Genomic DNA, 7,831 nt, shown 5'->3' on the forward strand with positions numbered 1-7,831 from the left:
GTGTCTCAGGGTAGAATTACTACAGGAATGTGTCCTCAGGGTAGAATTACTACAGGAATGTGTCTCAGGGTAGAATTACTACAGGAATGTGTCTCAGGGTAGAATTACTACAGGAGATGTGTGTCCTCAGGGTAGAATTACTACAGAATGTGTCTCAGGGTAGAATTACTCACAGGAATGTGTCTCAGGGTAGAATTACTACAGGAATGTGTCTCAGGGTAGAATTACTACAGAATGTGTCTCAGGGTAGAATTACTACAGGAATGTGTCTCAGGGTAGAATTACTACAGGAATGTGTCTCAGGGTAGAATTACTACAGGAATGTGTCTCAGGGTAGAATTACTTCAGAATGTGTCTCAGGGTAGAATTACTACAGGAATGTGTCTCAGGGTAGAATTACTACAGAATGTGTCTCAGGGTAGAATTACTACAGAATGTGTCTCAGGGTAGAATTACTACAGGAATGTGTCTCAGGGTAGAATTACTACAGGAATGTGTCTCAGGGTAGAATTACTACAGGAATGTGTCTCAGGGTAGAATTACTACAGGAATGTGTCTCAGGGTAGAATTACTACAGGAATGTGTCTCAGGGTAGAATTACTACTGGAATGTGTCTCAGGGTAGAATTACTACAGAATGTGTCTCAGGGTAGAATTACTACAGGAATGTGTCTCAGGGTAGAATTACTACAGGAATGTGTCTCAGGGTAGAATTACTACAGGAATGTGTCTCAGGGTAGAATTACTACAGAATGTGTCTCAGGGTAGAATTACTACAGGAATGTGTCTCAGGGTAGAATTACTACAGGAATGTGTCTCAGGGTAGAATTACTACAGGAATGTGTCTCAGGGTAGAATTACTACAGGAATGTGTCTCAGTCTCAGGTAGAATTACTACAGGAATGTGTCTCAGGGTAGAATTTACAGGAATGTGTCTCAGGGTAGAATTACTACAGGAATGTATCTCAGGGTAGAATTACTTCAGAATGTCTCAGGGTAGAATTACTACAGGAATGTGTCTCAGGGTAGAATTACTACAGGAATGTGTCTCAGGGTAGAATTACTACAGGGAATGTGTCTCAGGGTAGAACTACTGTCAGGGTAGAATGTGTCTCAGGGTAGAATTACTACAGGAATGTGTCTCAGGGTAGAATTACTACTTGAATGTGTCTCAGGGTAGAATTACTGCAGGAATGTGTCTCAGGGTAGAATTACTACAGGAATGTGTCTCAGGGTAGAATTACTACAGAATGTGTCTCAGGTAGAATTACTGCAGGAGAATGTGTCTCAGGGTAGGAATTACTACAGGATGTGTCTCAGGGTAGAATTACTGCAGGAATGTGTCTCAGGGTAGAATTATTACAGGAATGTATCTCAGGGTAGAATTACTTCAGGAATGTGTCTCAGGGTAGAATTACTTCAGAATGTGTGTCTCAAGGTAGAATTACTACAGAATGTGCCTTAGGGTAGAATTACTACAGAATGTGTCTCAGGGTAGAATTACTACAGGATGTTACCAAGGTATAATTTGTGTTCTGGTAGAATTTATACAGGGAACATTTCCATGAAAAGTTCTTTCCTGAGTAGAATTACTGCAGAAATGTTCTCAGGGTAGAATTATTGCTGGAAAGTGTTCATGGTAGAATTGCTGGTTGAATGTGTCCCTGGGTGGAATTACTGCTGGAATGTGTCTCAGGGTAGAATTACTGCAGAATGTGCCTCAGGGTAGAATTACTACAGAATGTGTCTCAGGGTAGAATTACTTCAGAATGTGTCTCAGGGTAGAATTACTACAGGATGTGTCTCAGGGTAGAATTACTGCAGGGTGTGTCTCAGGGTAGAATTATTACAGAATGTATCTCAGGGGTAGAATTACTTCAGGAATGTGTCTCAGGGTAGAATTACTTCAGAATGTGTCTCAAGGTAGAATTACTACAGAATGTGCCTTAGGGTAGAATTACTACAGAATGTGTCTCAGGGTAGAATTACTACAGGAATTACCAAGGTATAATTTGTGTTCTGGTAGAATTTATACTCAGGGAACATTTCCCATGAAAGTTCTTTCCTGGTAGAATTACTGCAGAAATGTTTCTCAGGGTAGAATTATTGCTGGAAAGTGTTCATGGTAGAATTGCTGGTTGAATGTGTCCCTGGGTGGAATTACTGCTGGAATGTGTCTCAGGGTAGAATTACTGCAGAATGTGCCTCAGGCAGAATTACTACAGAATGTGTCTCAGGGTAGAATTACTGCAGGGAATGTGTCTCAGGGTAGAATTACTGCAGGATGTGTCTCAGGGTAGAATTACTGCAGGGTGTGTCTCAGGGTAGAATTATTACAGAATGTATCTCAGGGTAGAATTACTACAGGAATGTGTCTCAGGGCAGAATTACTTCAGAATGTGTCAAGGGTAGAATTACTACAGAATGTGTCTCAGGGGTAGAATTACTGCAGAATGTGTCTCAGGGTAGAATTACTACAGGAATTACCAAGGTATAATTTGTGTTCTGGTAGAATTTATACTGGAACATTTCCCATGAAAAGTTCTTTTCCTGGTAGAATTACTGCAGAAATGTTTCTCAGGGTAGAATTATTGCTGGAAAGTGTTCATGGTAGAATTGCTGGTTGAATGTGTCCCTGGGTGGAATTACTGCTGGAATGTGTCTCAGGGTAGAATTACTGCAGAATGTGCCTCAGGGTAGAATTACTACAGGATGTGTCTCAGGGTAGGGGTACTGCTGGATGTGTCTCAGGGTAGAATTACTGCAGAATGTGCCTCAGGGTAGAATTACTACAAGATGTGTCTCAGGGTAAAATTACTAGAGGAATGTGTCCCTGGTGGAATTACTGCAGGAATGTGTCTCAGGGTAGAATTAATGGTTGAATGTGTCCCTGGGTAGAATTACTGCAGGGTGTGTCTCAGAAGGGTAGAATTACTGCAGGAATGTGTCTCAGGGTAGAATTACTACAGGAATGTATCCCTGGTGGAATTACTGCAGGAATGTGTCTCAGGGTAGAATTACTACAGGGTGTGTCTCAGGGCAGAATTACTGCAGAATGTGTCCTCAGGGTAGAATTACTACAGGAATGTGTCTCAGGGTATAATTACTACAGGAATGTGTCTCAGGGTAGGGGTACTCTCAGAATGTGTCTCAGGGTAGAATTACTCAGAATGTGTCTCAGGGTAGAATTACTACAGGAATGTGTCTCAGGGTAGAATTACTACAGAATGTGTCTCAGGGTGGAATTACTTCAGAATGTATCTCAGGGTAGAATTACTACAGGAATGTGTCTCAGGGTAGAATTACTGCAGAATGTGTCTCAGGGCAGAATTACTACACAGAATGTCTCAGGGTAGAATTACTACAGAATGTGTCTCAGGGTAGAATTACTACAGGAATGTGTCTCAGGGTAGAATTACTACAGAAATGAATGTGAGGGTAGAATTACAGTTTGTGAAATGTGTCTCAGGGTAGAATTACTACAGGAATGTGTCCTCAGGGTAGAATTACTGCAGGAATGTGTCTCATACAGGGGGTAGAATTACTACAGAATGTGTCTCAGGGTAGAATTACTACTGGAATGTCTCAGGGTAGAATTACTAGAATTAATGAATGTGTCTCAGGGTAGAATTACTACAGGAATGTGTCTCAGGGTAGAATTACTACAGGAATGTGTCTCAGGGGTAGAATTACTACAGGAATGTGTCTCAGGGTAGAATTACTACAGGAATGTGTCTCAGGGTAGAATTACTACAGGTGTGTCTCAGGGTAGAATTACTACAGAATGTGTCTCAGGGTAGAAATACTACAGAATGTGTCTCAGGGTAGAATTACTTCAGGAATGTGTCTCAGGGTAGAATTACTACAGGAATGTGTCTCAGGGTAGAATTACTACAGGAATGTGTCTCAGGGTAGAATTACTACAGGAATGTGTCTCAGGGTGGGAATTACTACAGGAATGTGTCTCAGGGTGAGAATTACTTAGGAATGTGTCTCAAGGGTAGAATTACACAGAATGTGTCTCAGGGTAGAATTACTACAGGAATGTGTCTCAGGGTGGGAATCACTACAGGAATGTGTCTCAGGGTAGAATTACTACAGGAATGTGTCTCAGGGTGGGAATTACTACAGAATGTGTCTCAGGGTGGGAATTACTACAGGAATGTGTCTCAGGGTAGAATTACTACAGGATGTGTCTCAGGGTAGAATTACTGCAGAATGTGTCTCAGGGTAGAATTACTACAGGAATGTGTCTCAGGGTAGAATTACTTCAGGAATGTGTCTCAGGGTAGAAATTACTTCAGAATGTGTCTCAAGGTAGAATTACTACAGAATGTGCCTTAGGGTAGAATTACTACAGAATGTGTCTCAGGGTAGAATTACTACAGGAATGTACCAAGGTATAATTTGTGTTCTGGTAGAATTTATACTGGAACATTTCCATGAAAGTTCTTTTCCTGGTAGAATTACTGCAGAAATGTTTCTCAGGGTAGAATTATTGCTGGAAAGTGTTCATGGTAGAATTGCTGGTTGAATGTGGCCCAGAATGTGTCTCAGGGTGGAATTACTGCTGGAATGTGTCTCAGGGTAGAATTACTGCAGAATGTGCCTCAGGGTAGAATTACTACAGGAATGTGTCTCAGGGTAGAATTACTACAGAATGTGTCTCAGGGTAGAATTACTACAGGATGTGTCTCAGGGTAGAATTACTGCAGGGTGTGTCTCAGGGTAGAATTATTACAGAATGTATCTCAGGGTAGAATTACTTCAGGAATGTGTCTCAGGGTAGAATTACTTCAGAATGTGTCTCAAGGTAGAATTACTACAGAATGTGCCTTAGGGTAGAATTACTACAGAATGTGTCTCAGGGTAGAATTACTACAGGAATTACCAAGGTATAATTTGTGTTCTGGTAGAATTTATACTGGAACATTTCCCATGAAAAGTTCTTTTCCTGGTAGAATTACTGCAGAAATGTTTCTCAGGGTAGAATTATTGCTGGAAAGTGTTCATGGTAGAATTGCTGGTTGAATGTGTCCCTGGGTGGAATTACTGCTGGAATGTGTCTCAGGGTAGAATTACTGCAGAATGTGCCTCAGGGTAGAATTACTACAGGATGTGTCTCAGGGTAGAATTACTTCAGAATGTGTCTCAGGGTAGAATTACTACAGGATGTGTCTCAGGGTAGAATTACTGCAGGGTGTGTCTCAGGGTAGAATTATTACAGAATGTATCTCAGGGTAGAATTACTTCAGGAATGTGTCTCAGGGTAGAATTACTTCAGAATGTGTCTCAAGGTAGAATTACTACAGAATGTGCCTTAGGGTAGAATTACTACAGAATGTGTCTCAGGGTAGAATTACTACAGGAATTACCAAGGTATAATTTGTGTTCTGGTAGAATTTATACTGGAACATTTCCCATGAAAAGTTCTTTTCCTGGTAGAATTACTGCAGAAATGTTTCTCAGGGTAGAATTATTGCTGGAAAGTGTTCATGGTAGAATTGCTGGTTGAATGTGTCCCTGGGTGGAATTACTGCTGGAATGTGTCTCAGGGTAGAATTACTGCAGAATGTGCCTCAGGGTAGAATTACTACAGGATGTGTCTCAGGGTAGAATTACTGCTGGAATGTGTCTCAGGGTAGAATTACTGCAGAATGTGCCTCAGGGTAGAATTACTACAAGATGTGTCTCAGGGTAAAATTACTAGAGGAATGTGTCCCTGGTGGAATTACTGCAGGAATGTGTCTCAGGGTAGAATTAATGGTTGAATGTGTCCCTGGGTAGAATTACTGCAGGGTGTGTCTCAGGGTAGAATTACTGCAGGATGTGTCTCAGGGTAGAATTACTACAGGAATGTATCCCTGGTGGAATTACTGCAGGAATGTGTCTCAGGGTAGAATTACTACAGGGTGTGTCTCAGGGTAGAATTACTGCAGGGTGTGTCTCAGGGTAGAATTACTACAGGAATGTGTCTCAGGGTATAATTACTACAGGAATGTGTCTCAGGGTAGAATTACTACAGAATGTGTCTCAGGGTAGAATTACTTCAGAATGTGTCTCAGGGTAGAATTACTACAGGATGTGTCTCAGGGTAGAATTACTGCAGGGTGTGTCTCAGGGTAGAATTATTACAGAATGTATCTCAGGGTAGAATTACTTCAGGAATGTGTCTCAGGGTAGAATTACTTCAGAATGTGTCTCAAGGTAGAATTACTACAGAATGTGCCTTAGGGTAGAATTACTACAGAATGTGTCTCAGGGTAGAATTACTACAGGAATGTGTCTCAGGGTAGAATTACTACAGGAATGTGTCTCAGGGTAGAATTACTACAGGAATGTGTCACAGGGTAGAATCACTTCTGGAATGTGTCTCAGGGTAGAATTACTGCTGGAATGTGTCTCAGGGTAGAATTACTACAGAATGTGCCTCAGGGTAGAATTACTACAGAATGTGTCTCAGGGTAGAATTACTACAGGAATGTGTCTCAGGGTGGGAATTACTACAATTACTGCAGAGAATGTGTCTCAGGGTAGAATTACTACAGGATGTGTCTCAGGGTAGAATTACTTCAGGATGTGTGTCTCAGGGTAGAATTACTACAGGAATGTGTCTCAGGGTAGAATTACTACAGGATGTGTCTCAGGGTAGAATTACTGCAGGGGTGTATGTCAGGGTAGAATTACTACAGGAATGTGTCACAGGGTAGAATCACTTCTAGAATGTGTCTCAGGGTAGAATTACTACAGGAATGTGTCTCAGGGTAGAATTACTACAGGAATGTGTCTCAGGGTAGAATTACTACAGGGTGTGTCTTAGGGTAGAATTACTACAGGAATGTGTCACAGGGTAGAATCACTTCTAGAATGTGTCTCAGGGTAGAATTACTACAGGAATGTGTCTCAGGGTAGAATTACTACAGGAATGTGTCTCAGGGTAGAATTACTACAGGGTGTCTCAGTGTAGAATTACTGCAGGAATGTGTCTCAGGGTAGAATTACTTCTGGGAATGTGTCTCAGGGTGAATTACTACAGGAATGTGTCTCAGGGTAGAATTACAACAGGAATGTGTTTCTGGGTAGAATTACTACAGAATGTGTCTCAGGTTAGAATTACTTCTGGATTGTGTCTCAGGGTAGAATTACTACAGGAATGTGTCTCAGAGTAGAATTACTACAGGAATGTGTCTCAGGGTAGAGTTACTTCTGGAATGTGTCTCAGGGTAGAATTACTACAGAAATGTGTGTCAGGGTAGAATTACTACAGGAATGTGTCTCAGGGTAGAATTACTGCAGTTTGTGTCTCAAAGTAGAATTCCTACAGGAATGTGTCTCAGGGTAAAATTACTGCAGGATGTGTCTCAGGGTAGAATTACTACAGGAATGTATCCCTGGTGGAATTACTGCAGGAATGTGTCTCAGGGTAGAATTACTTCAGGGTGTGTCTCAGGGTAGAATTACTACAGGAATGTGTCTCAGGGTATAATTACTTCAGGAATGTGTCTCAGGGTAGAATTACTACAGAATGTGTCTCAGGGTAGAATTACTTCAGAATGTGTCTCAGGGTAAATTACTACAGGATGTCTCAGAGGTAGAATTACTGCTGGAATGTGTCTCAAGGGTAGAATTATTACTACAGAATGTATCTCAGGGTAGAATTACTACAGGAATGTGTCTCAGGGTAGAATTACTTCCAGAATGTGTCTCAGGGTAGAATTGCCACTGTAAGAATTACTCATGGTCTCCCAGAATTACTACAGGAATGTGTCTCAGGGTAGAATTACTACAGGAATGTGTCTCAGGGTAGAATTACTACAGGAATGTGTCTCAGG

Source organism: Haliotis rubra, unplaced genomic scaffold (assembly GCF_003918875.1).
Source record: "Haliotis rubra isolate DU_JTF1 unplaced genomic scaffold, ASM391887v1 Scf782, whole genome shotgun sequence".
NCBI lineage: Eukaryota > Metazoa > Mollusca > Gastropoda > Lepetellida > Haliotidae > Haliotis > Haliotis rubra.